The sequence below is a fragment of the Rhinolophus sinicus genome, chromosome 7 (assembly GCF_057876585.1).
Source record: "Rhinolophus sinicus isolate RSI-liver-muscle chromosome 7, RSI-T2T, whole genome shotgun sequence".
NCBI classification, from domain to species: domain Eukaryota; kingdom Metazoa; phylum Chordata; class Mammalia; order Chiroptera; family Rhinolophidae; genus Rhinolophus; species Rhinolophus sinicus.
Window position 1 is genome coordinate 30,514,719 of NC_142507.1, and position 18,218 is coordinate 30,532,936.

Sequence of the window (18,218 nt, forward strand, 5' to 3'; positions counted from 1 at the left end):
GCTCAGCAGGCAGGTCGGGAGCAGGCTCTTGCAGTGCCGGGAGCCGGGTCCCAGCGCCTAAGGCCATACCACCGTGAACGCGCCAGATCTCCTCTGATCTCGGAAGCTAAGCAGGGTCGGGCCTGGTTAGTACTTGGATGGGAGACCGCCTGGGAATACCTGTAGGCTTTTGCTCGCCTCTCCTTTTCGCCGCCCCCCCCCCCGCATGGCTCCCTCCGAACCCCTGCCGCCCCTTGCCCCTCTGCAGCCGCCCAGCCAGCCGAAGGTCCCCCTGGCCAGAGGAGGGTCAGCCGCCCGGCACTACAAGCTCGCATCCCCGGTCGCACATCAGGCCCGTCGTCCAGGGCTAACCCCCACACCCTCTTCTTAGTCCTCTTCAGTCCCGCAGGCCGTCATCCCGAACCCTTCGCCGACCTGCGGTCGCCCCACCGCAGCCAGCGCTGCCCTCGCCCCCGCCGCCACCGCCAAATCCGCAGCCATCACCGCGCTCCCCACACCCCCCGCCGGCGCTGCCCTCACCCCTGCCCCCGCCCTCGCCGCCGCCATCGCTGTACTCCTTCAAACTCCCGCCTCTGCTCTCCCCTCTTCGGCCGCCAGCACCTCCCTCTTCCCCGCTACCGCCGCCGCCCGCGCCATCGCCTCCCCGCGCTCAGCGCTCGCCGACACAGCCCCCAACGCTGCCGCCGCCTCCATCGCCGACCTCGCAACCCTCCCGCGCCGCCGCTGCCGCCTCCGCCGCCATCGCTGCTCGCGATCAGCCCACGCTTCTGCCGCCGCCGCCACCACCGCGCTCCCCACCCCCTCCGCCAGCGCTCCCCTCACCCCCGCTCCCGCCGCCGCCATTGCCTCACTCCCTCAATCTCCCTCCTCTGCTCTCCCTGCCTCCAGCACCGCCATCACACCCGCCCCCGCCCCCGACGCCGCCTTCGACGTACTCCCTCAAACTCCCTCCTCGGCTCTCCCCCCCTCGGCCGCCAGCACCGCGCTCCCCATCCCCGCCTCCAGCACCGCCATCTCCCCCGCAACCGTCCCCGCCATCGCCATACTCCCTCAATCTCCCGCCTCTGCTCTCCCGGCTTCCGCCGTCAGCACCGCCCTCACGCCCTCCCCCCGCCCGCCCCCGCCGCCGCCGCCATCGAACCCCGTGCCCCAGCGCCCACCGTCAGAGCCCCCATTGTCGCCACCGCCATCGCCGACCTGTCGCCATCCACGCGGTTGCCATCGCCTACCTCGCCACCCACCCCTGCCTCCTCCGCGGACCCCGCCGCCCCCGCCGCGGCCGCCATCGCTGCTCGCGATCAGCCCCCGCTTCTGCCGCCGCCGCCGCCGCCGCCGCCGCCGCCGCCATCACCGCGCTCCCCACGCCCTCCGCCAGCGTTCCCCTCACCCCAGCACCCGCCCCCGCCGCCGCCATCGCCGTACTCCGTCAAACTCCCTGCTCTGCTCTACCCCCCTCGGCCGCCAGCACCGCGCTCCCCATTCCCGCCGCAAGTGCTGCCCTCTCCCCCACCCCCGCCCCCGCCGCCGCCGCCGCCGCCGCCGCCCGCTCCGCCGCCGCGGGGGTCCTCCCACAACTCCCAGGCCCAGGGTTGCCTGCTGGTGCAAGCCCCCACCAGCCTTGGGGGTGCGGTTGGGGGTAAACCTGGTGGCGGTAGGGGGGCGGTGTGTATGCCGGTCTGGGTCCGGGGAGTCCCAGGATGCCAGAGTTCCACGACTTCTGGCACCCTCAGGGAAGCGGCAGTGTCCCACGGAGCCTCGGGTGGCGCGAAGGGGCCTCGCTGCCGGCCAGGAGTAGCCCGCCGCCCACGCCAGGGGCATTCGGAGGAGGCGGGGAGCCGGACTGAGCGGGGACGCGGTGCTGGCAGAGCCGGCCAGCGTGTCGATGCTCGCCACCGGAGCTGAGCATCTGCATGGCGCGCGTTCACGAGGCAGGCCGGGTGCAGGCTCTTGGGGCGCGGGGAGCCGTGTCCCAGCGTCTACGGCCATACCACCCTGAACGCGCCCCATCTCCTCTGATCTGGGGAGTTAAGCAGGGAGGGGCCTGGTTAGTACTTGGATGGGAGACCGCCTGGGAATACCTGTAGGCTTTTGCTCGCCTCTCCTTTGGCGCCGCCGCCCCGGCGTGGCTCCCTCCGAACCCCTGCCGCCCCTTGCCTCTCTGCAGCCGCCCGGCCAGCCGAAGGTCCCCCTGGCCAGAGGAGGGTCAGCCGCCCGGCACTACAAGCTCGCATCCCCGGTCGCACACCAGGACCGTCGGCCAGGGCTCCCCCCCACTCCCTCTTCTTAGTGCTCTTGGCCGAGGCAGGCCGTCAGCCTGCCGCAGTTAGCCGCGTCTCGCTCGCCGCCGCCTCCCCGCCGTCGCAGGGCTCCCTCTCGCTCCCCGACACTGCCGCTGCCGCAACCCCCAACGCCCAAGCCCAGGGCTGCCTGCCGGCGGAGGCATCCATCAGGCTCTCTCCATCCCAGGACGTGCCGGTCCTTTGCACCTCGGCCCGAGCCCAGGGGACGCCCTTCCCTGCCCCTGCCCCTGGGACCCGACACACAGGATCGGCGTGTCCTGGGGCAAACGGGACGCCCACCCGCCCCGCCCCACCGGAGTCTTCTGTCTCCGCTGGCAGGCACCTCGCCCCACACCCCCGCGCGTCCCCTCCCGTCTCCCACAAGAGCCAGGAGCCCTCCCTTCCCGCCAGCCACGGTGTCCCCGACACACAGGGCACAAAGAGTCGGGACAAACCAGGGGACGGCGGGAGCAGCACCCCAACGCACAACGCGCCATCGACTCCAGGGAAGACCACCACAAGGGAAGAGCAGGCACGCAGGCACACAACCCTCACAACAAGGGTGCCTGGGGGCTGCCACTCTCCTCCCTCGGGCAGGTCCCTGGGCGGGGCTCAGAGCCCACTGGCCCTCCGGAGACCCTGGCGGCCCGCCCCGGGGGCTTCAATGGTGACTGCCAACGCCAGGGCAATGCCTCCTTAGCGGAGCCCAGCCCCGGGCACGACCGCACTCCGTTGGAGAAGCTGCCACTTCAACACAGCCTCAGTGCGTCTGTCCCAGTCCGTGTGCCCGCCTGTGCGTCCCTCCCACCCTCCCCCACCCCATGTCTGTCTGGCTCCGTGACATGCCAGTTGGGCTCTGGCTCTGGCTCAGGAGCTCTCTCCGCGCGTGCCAGCCCCCTCGCTCTCTGTCTCTGGCCATGTCTCTCTGTATGTCTAGATACATACATGTACGTGTATATACGTGTATATTTCCATCTCGCTCCCTCTTACTCCTCCTCCCGTTCTGTCTGTCTGTCCCTGTCCTGCGGGGACTCTAGTCCCTCTGCCCGCACAAAGACGCAGGAGTTGGCGAGGCCAAGAAGGAACACCAACAGAGCCAAGGATAGGGGGCTCATAGCACCATGTCTCACGGGCGGCTGGCTTGGAGACACGGCAAAGCCGGAGCCGCCCGATCCCCTACCTGCCGGCCGGCCGATTCTCAGCCAACCAACAGACCCCACAACCTACCGACCCACCAAGCCGGCCAACTGCATTCCGCGCCCCTCTGCAATTTGCATTCCTCCGCAGCCCCTCCGGTGGCCAATGGCCAACTGGCAACAGCTGATGGCCAAGCGGTCACAGCTGATGACCATGGAGCCCCCACGCAGCACCCCTCCGCGCGAGGCCCAGAGCCTGGAAACTGCTCTCTGCGAGTCTGTCCCCACAGTCCCCGTCTGTCTCTCTCCGCTTCTCTCTTGCTCCATCTCTGGCCTTCTCTCATCCTCTCTCTCACCTCCCTGGGTCAGGAGAGGTGACGCGTAGCCAGTGAAGCGACCGGAGATCGGGCGGGCCGCCGGTCCGGTCGCTGACGAGGGGCGAGGGCCCAGACAGAAGGCTGTGTGACGAAGGGTGGCGGCAGGCTGGAGGTGCTGCCCCCTGGTGGCGGGTGGCTCTCCCTGGCTTTGGGCCAGTGGGTGGAGCCGGCCAGGGCCATGGCCTGGGTTGCACGTCCCTAGGGTGGAGGGGCCTGAGAGGACCCTGCGACCCCCTCGGTGGCCCTGAGAGGTGGGGACAGCACAGCAGCAAGGGGGGTGTGCGGTTGTGGGGCTGGGGGGGGGATGAGAGGGGTTGGGGTAGGGGGGGCGTGGTAAAAGCCGTTCGGGGCCTGGGGAATCCCAGGACGCCAGGGCGCCCAGACATATGTCACAGTCAGGGAAGTGACAGAGGCCCGTGGAGCCACTGGGGGGCGCGAAGGGGCCTCGCTGCGGGCCAGGAGTAGCCCGTCGCCCACATCAGCGGCGTCCGGAGGAGGCGGAGAGCGGGCGGGCGGCGCTCAGGCAGACATGCTCGCCACCCGAGCGGCCCAGCAGCATGGCGCGCGCTCAGCAGGCAGGTCGGGAGCAGGCTCTTGCAGTGCCGGGAGCCGGGTCCCAGCGCCTAAGGCCATACCACCGTGAACGCGCCAGATCTCCTCTGATCTCGGAAGCTAAGCAGGGTCGGGCCTGGTTAGTACTTGGATGGGAGACCGCCTGGGAATACCTGTAGGCTTTTGCTCGCCTCTCCTTTTCGCCGCCGCCCCCCCCCCCCCGCATGGCTCCCTCCGAACCCCTGCCGCCCCTTGCCCCTCTGCAGCCGCCCAGCCAGCCGAAGGTCCCCCTGGCCAGAGGAGGGTCAGCCGCCCGGCACTACAAGCTCGCATGCCCGGTCGCACATCAGGCCCGTCGGCCAGGGCTAACCCCCACACCCTCTTCTTAGTCCTCTTCAGTCCCGCAGGCCGTCATCCCGAACCCTTCGCCGACCCGCGGTCGCCCCACCGCCGCCAGCGCTGCCCTCGCCCCCGCCGCCACCGCCAAATCCGCAGCCATCACCGCGCTCCCCACACCCCCCGCCGGCGCTGCCCTCACCCCTGCCCCCGCCCTCGCCGCCGCCATCGCTGTACTCCTTCAAACTCCCGCCTCTGCTCTCCCCTCTTCGGCCGCCAGCACCTCCCTCTTCCCCGCTACCGCCGCCGCCCGCGCCATCGCCTCCCCGCGCTCAGCGCTCGCCGACACAGCCCCCAACGCTGCCGCCGCCTCCATCGCCGACCTCGCAACCCTCCCGCGCCGCCGCTGCCGCCTCCGCCGCCATCGCTGCTCGCGATCAGCCCACGCTTCTGCCGCCGCCGCCACCACCGCGCTCCCCACCCCCTCCGCCAGCGCTCCCCTCACCCCCGCTCCCGCCGCCGCCATTGCCTCACTCCCTCAATCTCCCTCCTCTGCTCTCCCTGCCTCCAGCACCGCCATCACACCCGCCCCCGCCCCCGACGCCGCCTTCGACGTACTCCCTCAAACTCCCTCCTCGGCTCTCCCCCCCTCGGCCGCCAGCACCGCGCTCCCCATCCCCGCCTCCAGCACCGCCATCTCCCCCGCAACCGTCCCCGCCATCGCCATACTCCCTCAATCTCCCGCCTCTGCTCTCCCGGCTTCCGCCGTCAGCACCGCCCTCACGCCCTCCCCCCGCCCGCCCCCGCCGCCGCCGCCATCGAACCCCGTGCCCCAGCGCCCACCGTCAGAGCCCCCATTGTCGCCACCGCCATCGCCGACCTGTCGCCATCCACGCGGTTGCCATCGCCTACCTCGCCACCCACCCCTGCCTCCTCCGCGGACCCCGCCGCCCCCGCCGCGGCCGCCATCGCTCCTCGCGATCAGCCCCCGCTTCTGCCGCCGCCGCCGCCGCCGCCGCCGCCGCCGCCATCACCGCGCTCCCCACGCCCTCCGCCAGCGTTCCCCTCACCCCAGCACCCGCCCCCGCCGCCGCCATCGCCGTACTCCGTCAAACTCCCTGCTCTGCTCTACCCCCCTCGGCCGCCAGCACCGCGCTCCCCATTCCCGCCGCAAGTGCTGCCCTCTCCCCCACCCCCGCCCCCGCCGCCGCCGCCGCCGCCGCCGCCCGCTCCGCCGCCGCGGGGGTCCTCCCACAACTCCCAGGCCCAGGGTTGCCTGCTGGTGCAAGCCCCCACCAGCCTTGGGGGTGCGGTTGGGGGTAAACCTGGTGGCGGTAGGGGGGCGGTGTGTATGCCGGTCTGGGTCCGGGGAGTCCCAGGATGCCAGAGTTCCACGACTTCTGGCACCCTCAGGGAAGCGGCAGTGTCCCACGGAGCCTCGGGTGGCGCGAAGGGGCCTGGCTGCCGGCCAGGAGTAGCCCGCCGCCCACGCCAGGGGCATTCGGAGGAGGCGGGGAGCCGGACTGAGCGGGGACGCGGTGCTGGCAGAGCCGGCCAGCGTGTCGATGCTCGCCACTGGAGCTGAGCATCTGCATGGCGCGCGTTCACGAGGCAGGCCGGGTGCAGGCTCTTGGGGCGCGGGGAGCCGTGTCCCAGCGTCTACGGCCATACCACCCTGAACGCGCCCCATCTCCTCTGATCTGGGGAGTTAAGCAGGGAGGGGCCTGGTTAGTACTTGGATGGGAGACCGCCTGGGAATACCTGTAGGCTTTTGCTCGCCTCTCCTTTGGCGCCGCCGCCCCGGCGTGGCTCCCTCCGAACCCCTGCCGCCCCTTGCCTCTCTGCAGCCGCCCGGCCAGCCGAAGGTCCCCCTGGCCAGAGGAGGGTCAGCCGCCCGGCACTACAAGCTCGCATCCCCGGTCGCACACCAGGACCGTCGGCCAGGGCTCCCCCCCACTCCCTCTTCTTAGTGCTCTTGGCCGAGGCAGGCCGTCAGCCTGCCGCAGTTAGCCGCGTCTCGCTCGCCGCCGCCTCCCCGCCGTCGCAGGGCTCCCTCTCGCTCCCCGACACTGCCGCTGCCGCAACCCCCAACGCCCAAGCCCAGGGCTGCCTGCCGGCGGAGGCATCCATCAGGCTCTCTCCATCCCAGGACGTGCCGGTCCTTTGCACCTCGGCCCGAGCCCAGGGGACGCCCTTCCCTGCCCCTGCCCCTGGGACCCGACACACAGGATCGGCGTGTCCTCGGGCAAACGGGACGCCCACCCGCCCCGCCCCACCGGAGTCTTCTGTCTCCGCTGGCAGGCACCTCGCCCCACACCCCCGCGCGTCCCCTCCCGTCTCCCACAAGAGCCAGGAGCCCTCCCTTCCCGCCAGCCACGGTGTCCCCGACACACAGGGCACAAAGAGTCGGGACAAACCAGGGGACGGCGGGAGCAGCACCCCAACGCACAACGCGCCATCGACTCCAGGGAAGACCACCACAAGGGAAGAGCAGGCACGCAGGCACACAACCCTCACAACAAGGGTGCCTGGGGGCTGCCACTCTCCTCCCTCGGGCAGGTCCCTGGGCGGGGCTCAGAGCCCACTGGCCCTCCGCAGACCCTGGCGGCCCGCCCCGGGGGCTTCAATGGTGACTGCCAACGCCAGGGCAATGCCTCCTGAGCGGAGCCCAGCCCCGGGCACGACCGCACTCCGTTGGAGAAGCTGCCACTTCAACACAGCCTCAGTGCGTCTGTCCCAGTCCGTGTGCCCGCCTGTGCGTCCCTCCCACCCTCCCCCACCCCATGTCTGTCTGGCTCCGTGACATGCCAGTTGGGCTCTGGCTCTGGCTCAGGAGCTCTCTCCGCGCGTGCCAGCCCCCTCGCTCTCTGTCTCTGGCCATGTCTCTCTGTATGTCTAGATACATACATGTACGTGTATATACGTGTATATTTCCATCTCGCTCCCTCTTACTCCTCCTCCCGTTCTGTCTGTCTGTCCCTGTCCTGCGGGGACTCTAGTCCCTCTGCCCGCACAAAGACGCAGGAGTTGGCGAGGCCAAGAAGGAACACCAACAGAGCCAAGGATAGGGGGCTCATAGCACCATGTCTCACGGGCGGCTGGCTTGGAGACACGGCAAAGCCGGAGCCGCCCGATCCCCTACCTGCCGGCCGGCCGATTCTCAGCCAACCAACAGACCCCACAACCTACCGACCCACCAAGCCGGCCAACTGCATTCCGCGCCCCTCTGCAATTTGCATTCCTCCGCAGCCCCTCCGGTGGCCAATGGCCAACTGGCAACAGCTGATGGCCAAGCGGTCACAGCTGATGACCATGGAGCCCCCACGCAGCACCCCTCCGCGCGAGGCCCAGAGCCTGGAAACTGCTCTCTGCGAGTCTGTCCCCACAGTCCCCGTCTGTCTCTCTCCGCTTCTCTCTTGCTCCGTCTCTGGCCTTCTCTCATCCTCTCTCTCACCTCCCTGGGTCAGGAGAGGTGACGCGTAGCCAGTGAAGCGACCGGAGATCGGGCGGGCCGCCGGTCCGGTCGCTGACGAGGGGCGAGGGCCCAGACAGAAGGCTGTGTGACGAAGGGTGGCGGCAGGCTGGAGGTGCTGCCCCCTGGTGGCGGGTGGCTCTCCCTGGCTTTGGGCCAGTGGGTGGAGCCGGCCAGGGCCATGGCCTGGGTTGCACGTCCCTAGGGTGGAGGGGCCTGAGAGGACCCTGCGACCCCCTCGGTGGCCCTGAGAGGTGGGGACAGCACAGCAGCAAGGGGGGTGTGCGGTTGTGGGGCTGGGGGGGGGGATGAGAGGGGTTGGGGTAGGGGGGGCGTGGTAAAAGCCGTTCGGGGCCTGGGGAATCCCAGGACGCCAGGGCGCCCAGACATATGTCACAGTCAGGGAAGTGACAGAGGCCCGTGGAGCCACTGGGGGGCGCGAAGGGGCCTCGCTGCGGGCCAGGAGTAGCCCGTCGCCCACATCAGCGGCGTCCGGAGGAGGCGGAGAGCGGGCGGGCGGCGCTCAGGCAGACATGCTCGCCACCCGAGCGGCCCAGCAGCATGGCGCGCGCTCAGCAGGCAGGTCGGGAGCAGGCTCTTGCAGTGCCGGGAGCCGGGTCCCAGCGCCTAAGGCCATACCACCGTGAACGCGCCAGATCTCCTCTGATCTCGGAAGCTAAGCAGGGTCGGGCCTGGTTAGTACTTGGATGGGAGACCGCCTGGGAATACCTGTAGGCTTTTGCTCGCCTCTCCTTTTCGCCGCCCCCCCCCCCGCATGGCTCCCTCCGAACCCCTGCCGCCCCTTGCCCCTCTGCAGCCGCCCAGCCAGCCGAAGGTCCCCCTGGCCAGAGGAGGGTCAGCCGCCCGGCACTACAAGCTCGCATCCCCGGTCGCACATCAGGCCCGTCGTCCAGGGCTAACCCCCACACCCTCTTCTTAGTCCTCTTCAGTCCCGCAGGCCGTCATCCCGAACCCTTCGCCGACCTGCGGTCGCCCCACCGCAGCCAGCGCTGCCCTCGCCCCCGCCGCCACCGCCAAATCCGCAGCCATCACCGCGCTCCCCACACCCCCCGCCGGCGCTGCCCTCACCCCTGCCCCCGCCCTCGCCGCCGCCATCGCTGTACTCCTTCAAACTCCCGCCTCTGCTCTCCCCTCTTCGGCCGCCAGCACCTCCCTCTTCCCCGCTACCGCCGCCGCCCGCGCCATCGCCTCCCCGCGCTCAGCGCTCGCCGACACAGCCCCCAACGCTGCCGCCGCCTCCATCGCCGACCTCGCAACCCTCCCGCGCCGCCGCTGCCGCCTCCGCCGCCATCGCTGCTCGCGATCAGCCCACGCTTCTGCCGCCGCCGCCACCACCGCGCTCCCCACCCCCTCCGCCAGCGCTCCCCTCACCCCCGCTCCCGCCGCCGCCATTGCCTCACTCCCTCAATCTCCCTCCTCTGCTCTCCCTGCCTCCAGCACCGCCATCACACCCGCCCCCGCCCCCGACGCCGCCTTCGACGTACTCCCTCAAACTCCCTCCTCGGCTCTCCCCCCCTCGGCCGCCAGCACCGCGCTCCCCATCCCCGCCTCCAGCACCGCCATCTCCCCCGCAACCGTCCCCGCCATCGCCATACTCCCTCAATCTCCCGCCTCTGCTCTCCCGGCTTCCGCCGTCAGCACCGCCCTCACGCCCTCCCCCCGCCCGCCCCCGCCGCCGCCGCCATCGAACCCCGTGCCCCAGCGCCCACCGTCAGAGCCCCCATTGTCGCCACCGCCATCGCCGACCTGTCGCCATCCACGCGGTTGCCATCGCCTACCTCGCCACCCACCCCTGCCTCCTCCGCGGACCCCGCCGCCCCCGCCGCGGCCGCCATCGCTGCTCGCGATCAGCCCCCGCTTCTGCCGCCGCCGCCGCCGCCGCCGCCGCCGCCGCCATCACCGCGCTCCCCACGCCCTCCGCCAGCGTTCCCCTCACCCCAGCACCCGCCCCCGCCGCCGCCATCGCCGTACTCCGTCAAACTCCCTGCTCTGCTCTACCCCCCTCGGCCGCCAGCACCGCGCTCCCCATTCCCGCCGCAAGTGCTGCCCTCTCCCCCACCCCCGCCCCCGCCGCCGCCGCCGCCGCCGCCGCCCGCTCCGCCGCCGCGGGGGTCCTCCCACAACTCCCAGGCCCAGGGTTGCCTGCTGGTGCAAGCCCCCACCAGCCTTGGGGGTGCGGTTGGGGGTAAACCTGGTGGCGGTAGGGGGGCGGTGTGTATGCCGGTCTGGGTCCGGGGAGTCCCAGGATGCCAGAGTTCCACGACTTCTGGCACCCTCAGGGAAGCGGCAGTGTCCCACGGAGCCTCGGGTGGCGCGAAGGGGCCTCGCTGCCGGCCAGGAGTAGCCCGCCGCCCACGCCAGGGGCATTCGGAGGAGGCGGGGAGCCGGACTGAGCGGGGACGCGGTGCTGGCAGAGCCGGCCAGCGTGTCGATGCTCGCCACCGGAGCTGAGCATCTGCATGGCGCGCGTTCACGAGGCAGGCCGGGTGCAGGCTCTTGGGGCGCGGGGAGCCGTGTCCCAGCGTCTACGGCCATACCACCCTGAACGCGCCCCATCTCCTCTGATCTGGGGAGTTAAGCAGGGAGGGGCCTGGTTAGTACTTGGATGGGAGACCGCCTGGGAATACCTGTAGGCTTTTGCTCGCCTCTCCTTTGGCGCCGCCGCCCCGGCGTGGCTCCCTCCGAACCCCTGCCGCCCCTTGCCTCTCTGCAGCCGCCCGGCCAGCCGAAGGTCCCCCTGGCCAGAGGAGGGTCAGCCGCCCGGCACTACAAGCTCGCATCCCCGGTCGCACACCAGGACCGTCGGCCAGGGCTCCCCCCCACTCCCTCTTCTTAGTGCTCTTGGCCGAGGCAGGCCGTCAGCCTGCCGCAGTTAGCCGCGTCTCGCTCGCCGCCGCCTCCCCGCCGTCGCAGGGCTCCCTCTCGCTCCCCGACACTGCCGCTGCCGCAACCCCCAACGCCCAAGCCCAGGGCTGCCTGCCGGCGGAGGCATCCATCAGGCTCTCTCCATCCCAGGACGTGCCGGTCCTTTGCACCTCGGCCCGAGCCCAGGGGACGCCCTTCCCTGCCCCTGCCCCTGGGACCCGACACACAGGATCGGCGTGTCCTCGGGCAAACGGGACGCCCACCCGCCCCGCCCCACCGGAGTCTTCTGTCTCCGCTGGCAGGCACCTCGCCCCACACCCCCGCGCGTCCCCTCCCGTCTCCCACAAGAGCCAGGAGCCCTCCCTTCCCGCCAGCCACGGTGTCCCCGACACACAGGGCACAAAGAGTCGGGACAAACCAGGGGACGGCGGGAGCAGCACCCCAACGCACAACGCGCCATCGACTCCAGGGAAGACCACCACAAGGGAAGAGCAGGCACGCAGGCACACAACCCTCACAACAAGGGTGCCTGGGGGCTGCCACTCTCCTCCCTCGGGCAGGTCCCTGGGCGGGGCTCAGAGCCCACTGGCCCTCCGCAGACCCTGGCGGCCCGCCCCGGGGGCTTCAATGGTGACTGCCAACGCCAGGGCAATGCCTCCTGAGCGGAGCCCAGCCCCGGGCACGACCGCACTCCGTTGGAGAAGCTGCCACTTCAACACAGCCTCAGTGCGTCTGTCCCAGTCCGTGTGCCCGCCTGTGCGTCCCTCCCACCCTCCCCCACCCCATGTCTGTCTGGCTCCGTGACATGCCAGTTGGGCTCTGGCTCTGGCTCAGGAGCTCTCTCCGCGCGTGCCAGCCCCCTCGCTCTCTGTCTCTGGCCATGTCTCTCTGTATGTCTAGATACATACATGTACGTGTATATACGTGTATATTTCCATCTCGCTCCCTCTTACTCCTCCTCCCGTTCTGTCTGTCTGTCCCTGTCCTGCGGGGACTCTAGTCCCTCTGCCCGCACAAAGACGCAGGAGTTGGCGAGGCCAAGAAGGAACACCAACAGAGCCAAGGATAGGGGGCTCATAGCACCATGTCTCACGGGCGGCTGGCTTGGAGACACGGCAAAGCCGGAGCCGCCCGATCCCCTACCTGCCGGCCGGCCGATTCTCAGCCAACCAACAGACCCCACAACCTACCGACCCACCAAGCCGGCCAACTGCATTCCGCGCCCCTCTGCAATTTGCATTCCTCCGCAGCCCCTCCGGTGGCCAATGGCCAACTGGCAACAGCTGATGGCCAAGCGGTCACAGCTGATGACCATGGAGCCCCCACGCAGCACCCCTCCGCGCGAGGCCCAGAGCCTGGAAACTGCTCTCTGCGAGTCTGTCCCCACAGTCCCCGTCTGTCTCTCTCCGCTTCTCTCTTGCTCCGTCTCTGGCCTTCTCTCATCCTCTCTCTCACCTCCCTGGGTCAGGAGAGGTGACGCGTAGCCAGTGAAGCGACCGGAGATCGGGCGGGCCGCCGGTCCGGTCGCTGACGAGGGGCGAGGGCCCAGACAGAAGGCTGTGTGACGAAGGGTGGCGGCAGGCTGGAGGTGCTGCCCCCTGGTGGCGGGTGGCTCTCCCTGGCTTTGGGCCAGTGGGTGGAGCCGGCCAGGGCCATGGCCTGGGTTGCACGTCCCTAGGGTGGAGGGGCCTGAGAGGACCCTGCGACCCCCTCGGTGGCCCTGAGAGGTGGGGACAGCACAGCAGCAAGGGGGGTGTGCGGTTGTGGGGCTGGGGGGGGGGATGAGAGGGGTTGGGGTAGGGGGGGCGTGGTAAAAGCCGTTCGGGGCCTGGGGAATCCCAGGACGCCAGGGCGCCCAGACATATGTCACAGTCAGGGAAGTGACAGAGGCCCGTGGAGCCACTGGGGGGCGCGAAGGGGCCTCGCTGCGGGCCAGGAGTAGCCCGTCGCCCACATCAGCGGCGTCCGGAGGAGGCGGAGAGCGGGCGGGCGGCGCTCAGGCAGACATGCTCGCCACCCGAGCGGCCCAGCAGCATGGCGCGCGCTCAGCAGGCAGGTCGGGAGCAGGCTCTTGCAGTGCCGGGAGCCGGGTCCCAGCGCCTAAGGCCATACCACCGTGAACGCGCCAGATCTCCTCTGATCTCGGAAGCTAAGCAGGGTCGGGCCTGGTTAGTACTTGGATGGGAGACCGCCTGGGAATACCTGTAGGCTTTTGCTCGCCTCTCCTTTTCGCCGCCCCCCCCCCCGCATGGCTCCCTCCGAACCCCTGCCGCCCCTTGCCCCTCTGCAGCCGCCCAGCCAGCCGAAGGTCCCCCTGGCCAGAGGAGGGTCAGCCGCCCGGCACTACAAGCTCGCATCCCCGGTCGCACATCAGGCCCGTCGTCCAGGGCTAACCCCCACACCCTCTTCTTAGTCCTCTTCAGTCCCGCAGGCCGTCATCCCGAACCCTTCGCCGACCTGCGGTCGCCCCACCGCAGCCAGCGCTGCCCTCGCCCCCGCCGCCACCGCCAAATCCGCAGCCATCACCGCGCTCCCCACACCCCCCGCCGGCGCTGCCCTCACCCCTGCCCCCGCCCTCGCCGCCGCCATCGCTGTACTCCTTCAAACTCCCGCCTCTGCTCTCCCCTCTTCGGCCGCCAGCACCTCCCTCTTCCCCGCTACCGCCGCCGCCCGCGCCATCGCCTCCCCGCGCTCAGCGCTCGCCGACACAGCCCCCAACGCTGCCGCCGCCTCCATCGCCGACCTCGCAACCCTCCCGCGCCGCCGCTGCCGCCTCCGCCGCCATCGCTGCTCGCGATCAGCCCACGCTTCTGCCGCCGCCGCCACCACCGCGCTCCCCACCCCCTCCGCCAGCGCTCCCCTCACCCCCGCTCCCGCCGCCGCCATTGCCTCACTCCCTCAATCTCCCTCCTCTGCTCTCCCTGCCTCCAGCACCGCCATCACACCCGCCCCCGCCCCCGACGCCGCCTTCGACGTACTCCCTCAAACTCCCTCCTCGGCTCTCCCCCCCTCGGCCGCCAGCACCGCGCTCCCCATCCCCGCCTCCAGCACCGCCATCTCCCCCGCAACCGTCCCCGCCATCGCCATACTCCCTCAATCTCCCGCCTCTGCTCTCCCGGCTTCCGCCGTCAGCACCGCCCTCACGCCCTCCCCCCGCCCGCCCCCGCCGCCGCCGCCATCGAACCCCGTGCCCCAGCGCCCACCGTCAGAGCCCCCATTGTCGCCACCGCCATCGCCGACCTGTCGCCATCCACGCGGTTGCCATCGCCTACCTCGCCACCCACCCCTGCCTCCTCCGCGGACCCCGCCGCCCCCGCCGCGGCCGCCATCGCTGCTCGCGATCAGCCCCCGCTTCTGCCGCCGCCGCCGCCGCCGCCGCCGCCGCCGCCGCCGCCGCCGCCGCCATCACCGCGCTCCCCACGCCCTCCGCCAGCGTTCCCCTCACCCCAGCACCCGCCCCCGCCGCCGCCATCGCCGTACTCCGTCAAACTCCCTGCTCTGCTCTACCCCCCTCGGCCGCCAGCACCGCGCTCCCCATTCCCGCCGCAAGTGCTGCCCTCTCCCCCACCCCCGCCCCCGCCGCCGCCGCCGCCGCCGCCGCCCGCTCCGCCGCCGCGGGGGTCCTCCCACAACTCCCAGGCCCAGGGTTGCCTGCTGGTGCAAGCCCCCACCAGCCTTGGGGGTGCGGTTGGGGGTAAACCTGGTGGCGGTAGGGGGGCGGTGTGTATGCCGGTCTGGGTCCGGGGAGTCCCAGGACGCCAGAGTTCCACGACTTCTGGCACCCTCAGGGAAGCGGCAGTGTCCCACGGAGCCTCGGGTGGCGCGAAGGGGCCTGGCTGCCGGCCAGGAGTAGCCCGCCGCCCACGCCAGGGGCATTCGGAGGAGGCGGGGAGCCGGACTGAGCGGGGACGCGGTGCTGGCAGAGCCGGCCAGCGTGTCGATGCTCGCCACCGGAGCTGAGCATCTGCATGGCGCGCGTTCACGAGGCAGGCCGGGTGCAGGCTCTTGGGGCGCGGGGAGCCGTGTCCCAGCGTCTACGGCCATACCACCCTGAACGCGCCCCATCTCCTCTGATCTGGGGAGTTAAGCAGGGAGGGGCCTGGTTAGTACTTGGATGGGAGACCGCCTGGGAATACCTGTAGGCTTTTGCTCGCCTCTCCTTTGGCGCCGCCGCCCCGGCGTGGCTCCCTCCGAACCCCTGCCGCCCCTTGCCTCTCTGCAGCCGCCCGGCCAGCCGAAGGTCCCCCTGGCCAGAGGAGGGTCAGCCGCCCGGCACTACAAGCTCGCATCCCCGGTCGCACACCAGGACCGTCGGCCAGGGCTCCCCCCCACTCCCTCTTCTTAGTGCTCTTGGCCGAGGCAGGCCGTCAGCCTGCCGCAGTTAGCCGCGTCTCGCTCGCCGCCGCCTCCCCGCCGTCGCAGGGCTCCCTCTCGCTCCCCGACACTGCCGCTGCCGCAACCCCCAACGCCCAAGCCCAGGGCTGCCTGCCGGCGGAGGCATCCATCAGGCTCTCTCCATCCCAGGACGTGCCGGTCCTTTGCACCTCGGCCCGAGCCCAGGGGACGCCCTTCCCTGCCCCTGCCCCTGGGACCCGACACACAGGATCGGCGTGTCCTCGGGCAAACGGGACGCCCACCCGCCCCGCCCCACCGGAGTCTTCTGTCTCCGCTGGCAGGCACCTCGCCCCACACCCCCGCGCGTCCCCTCCCGTCTCCCACAAGAGCCAGGAGCCCTCCCTTCCCGCCAGCCACGGTGTCCCCGACACACAGGGCACAAAGAGTCGGGACAAACCAGGGGACGGCGGGAGCAGCACCCCAACGCACAACGCGCCATCGACTCCAGGGAAGACCACCACAAGGGAAGAGCAGGCACGCAGGCACACAACCCTCACAACAAGGGTGCCTGGGGGCTGCCACTCTCCTCCCTCGGGCAGGTCCCTGGGCGGGGCTCAGAGCCCACTGGCCCTCCGGAGACCCTGGCGGCCCGCCCCGGGGGCTTCAATGGTGACTGCCAACGCCAGGGCAATGCCTCCTTAGCGGAGCCCAGCCCCGGGCACGACCGCACTCCGTTGGAGAAGCTGCCACTTCAACACAGCCTCAGTGCGTCTGTCCCAGTCCGTGTGCCCGCCTGTGCGTCCCTCCCACCCTCCCCCACCCCATGTCTGTCTGGCTCCGTGACATGCCAGTTGGGCTCTGGCTCTGGCTCAGGAGCTCTCTCCGCGCGTGCCAGCCCCCTCGCTCTCTGTCTCTGGCCATGTCTCTCTGTATGTCTAGATACATACATGTACGTGTATATACGTGTATATTTCCATCTCGCTCCCTCTTACTCCTCCTCCCGTTCTGTCTGTCTGTCCCTGTCCTGCGGGGACTCTAGTCCCTCTGCCCGCACAAAGACGCAGGAGTTGGCGAGGCCAAGAAGGAACACCAACAGAGCCAAGGATAGGGGGCTCATAGCACCATGTCTCACGGGCGGCTGGCTTGGAGACACGGCAAGCCGGAGCCGCCCGATCCCCTACCTGCCGGCCGGCCGATTCTCAGCCAACCAACAGACCCCCCAACCTACCGACCCACCAAGCCGGCCAACTGCATTCCGCGCCCCTCTGCAATTTGCATTCCTCCGCAGCCCCTCCGGTGGCCAATGGCCAACTGGCAACAGCTGATGGCCAAGCGGTCACAGCTGATGACCATGGAGCCCCCACGCAGCACCCCTCCGCGCGAGGCCCAGAGCCTGGAAACTGCTCTCTGCGAGTCTGTCCCCACAGTCCCCGTCTGTCTCTCTCCGCTTCTCTCTTGCTCCGTCTCTGGCCTTCTCTCATCCTCTCTCTCACCTCCCTGGGTCAGGAGAGGTGACGCGTAGCCAGTGAAGCGACCGGAGATCGGGCGGGCCGCCGGTCCGGTCGCTGACGAGGGGCGAGGGCCCAGACAGAAGGCTGTGTGACGAAGGGTGGCGGCAGGCTGGAGGTGCTGCCCCCTGGTGGCGGGTGGCTCTCCCTGGCTTTGGGCCAGTGGGTGGAGCCGGCCAGGGCCATGGCCTGGGTTGCACGTCCCTAGGGTGGAGGGGCCTGAGAGGACCCTGCGACCCCCTCGGTGGCCCTGAGAGGTGGGGACAGCACAGCAGCAAGGGGGGTGTGCGGTTGTGGGGCTGGGGGGGGGGATGAGAGGGGTTGGGGTAGGGGGGGCGTGGTAAAAGCCGTTCGGGGCCTGGGGAATCCCAGGACGCCAGGGCGCCCAGACATATGTCACAGTCAGGGAAGTGACAGAGGCCCGTGGAGCCACTGGGGGGCGCGAAGGGGCCTCGCTGCGGGCCAGGAGTAGCCCGTCGCCCACATCAGCGGCGTCCGGAGGAGGCGGAGAGCGGGCGGGCGGCGCTCAGGCAGACATGCTCGCCACCCGAGCGGCCCAGCAGCATGGCGCGCGCTCAGCAGGCAGGTCGGGAGCAGGCTCTTGCAGTGCCGGGAGCCGGGTCCCAGCGCCTAAGGCCATACCACCGTGAACGCGCCAGATCTCCTCTGATCTCGGAAGCTAAGCAGGGTCGGGCCTGGTTAGTACTTGGATGGGAGACCGCCTGGGAATACCTGTAGGCTTTTGCTCGCCTCTCCTTTTCGCCGCCGCCCCCCCCCCCCCCCCCCCCCCGCATGGCTCCCTCCGAACCCCTGCCTCCACTTGCCCCTCTGCAGCCGCCCAGCCAGCCGAAGGTCCCCCTGGCCAGAGGAGGGTCAGCCGCCCGGCACTACAAGCTCGCATCCCCGGTCGCACACCAGGCCCGTCGGCCAGGGCTAACCCCCACACCCTCTTCTTAGTCCTCTTCAGTCCCGCAGGCCGTCATCCCGAACCCTTCGCCGACCCGCGGTCGCCCCACCGCCGCCAGCGCTGCCCTCGCCCCCGCCGCCACCGCCAAATCCGCAGCCATCACCGCGCTCCCCACACCCCCCGCCGGCGCTGCCCTCACCCCTGCCCCCGCCCTCGCCGCCGCCATCGCTGTACTCCTTCAAACTCCCGCCTCTGCTCTCCCCTCTTCGGCCGCCAGCACCTCCCTCTTCCCCGCTACCGCCGCCGCCCGCGCCATCGCCTCCCCGCGCTCAGCGCTCGCCGACACAGCCCCCAACGCTGCCGCCGCCTCCATCGCCGACCTCGCAACCCTCCCGCGCCGCCGCTGCCGCCTCCGCCGCCATCGCTGCTC

At 70.7% G+C, this 18,218-nt stretch overlaps 9 pseudogenes; all 9 read left to right on the forward strand.

Annotated features, from left to right (window-relative positions):
• Nucleotides 1-55: 55 nt before the first annotated feature.
• On the forward strand, nucleotides 56-175 carry LOC148757744 (5S ribosomal RNA; annotated as a pseudogene).
• Nucleotides 176-1,974: 1,799 nt separating this feature from the next.
• Nucleotides 1,975-2,094, forward strand: LOC148757745 (5S ribosomal RNA; annotated as a pseudogene).
• A 2,319-nt stretch (nucleotides 2,095-4,413) lies between these two features.
• LOC148757746 (5S ribosomal RNA) lies at nucleotides 4,414-4,533 on the forward strand (annotated as a pseudogene).
• A 1,804-nt stretch (nucleotides 4,534-6,337) lies between these two features.
• LOC148757747 (5S ribosomal RNA) lies at nucleotides 6,338-6,457 on the forward strand (annotated as a pseudogene).
• A 2,320-nt stretch (nucleotides 6,458-8,777) lies between these two features.
• On the forward strand, nucleotides 8,778-8,897 carry LOC148757748 (5S ribosomal RNA; annotated as a pseudogene).
• Nucleotides 8,898-10,696: 1,799 nt separating this feature from the next.
• LOC148757749 (5S ribosomal RNA) lies at nucleotides 10,697-10,816 on the forward strand (annotated as a pseudogene).
• Nucleotides 10,817-13,136: 2,320 nt separating this feature from the next.
• On the forward strand, nucleotides 13,137-13,256 carry LOC148757750 (5S ribosomal RNA; annotated as a pseudogene).
• Nucleotides 13,257-15,070: 1,814 nt separating this feature from the next.
• LOC148757751 (5S ribosomal RNA) lies at nucleotides 15,071-15,190 on the forward strand (annotated as a pseudogene).
• Nucleotides 15,191-17,509: 2,319 nt separating this feature from the next.
• On the forward strand, nucleotides 17,510-17,629 carry LOC148757752 (5S ribosomal RNA; annotated as a pseudogene).
• The last annotated feature ends 589 nt before the right edge of the window (nucleotides 17,630-18,218 follow it).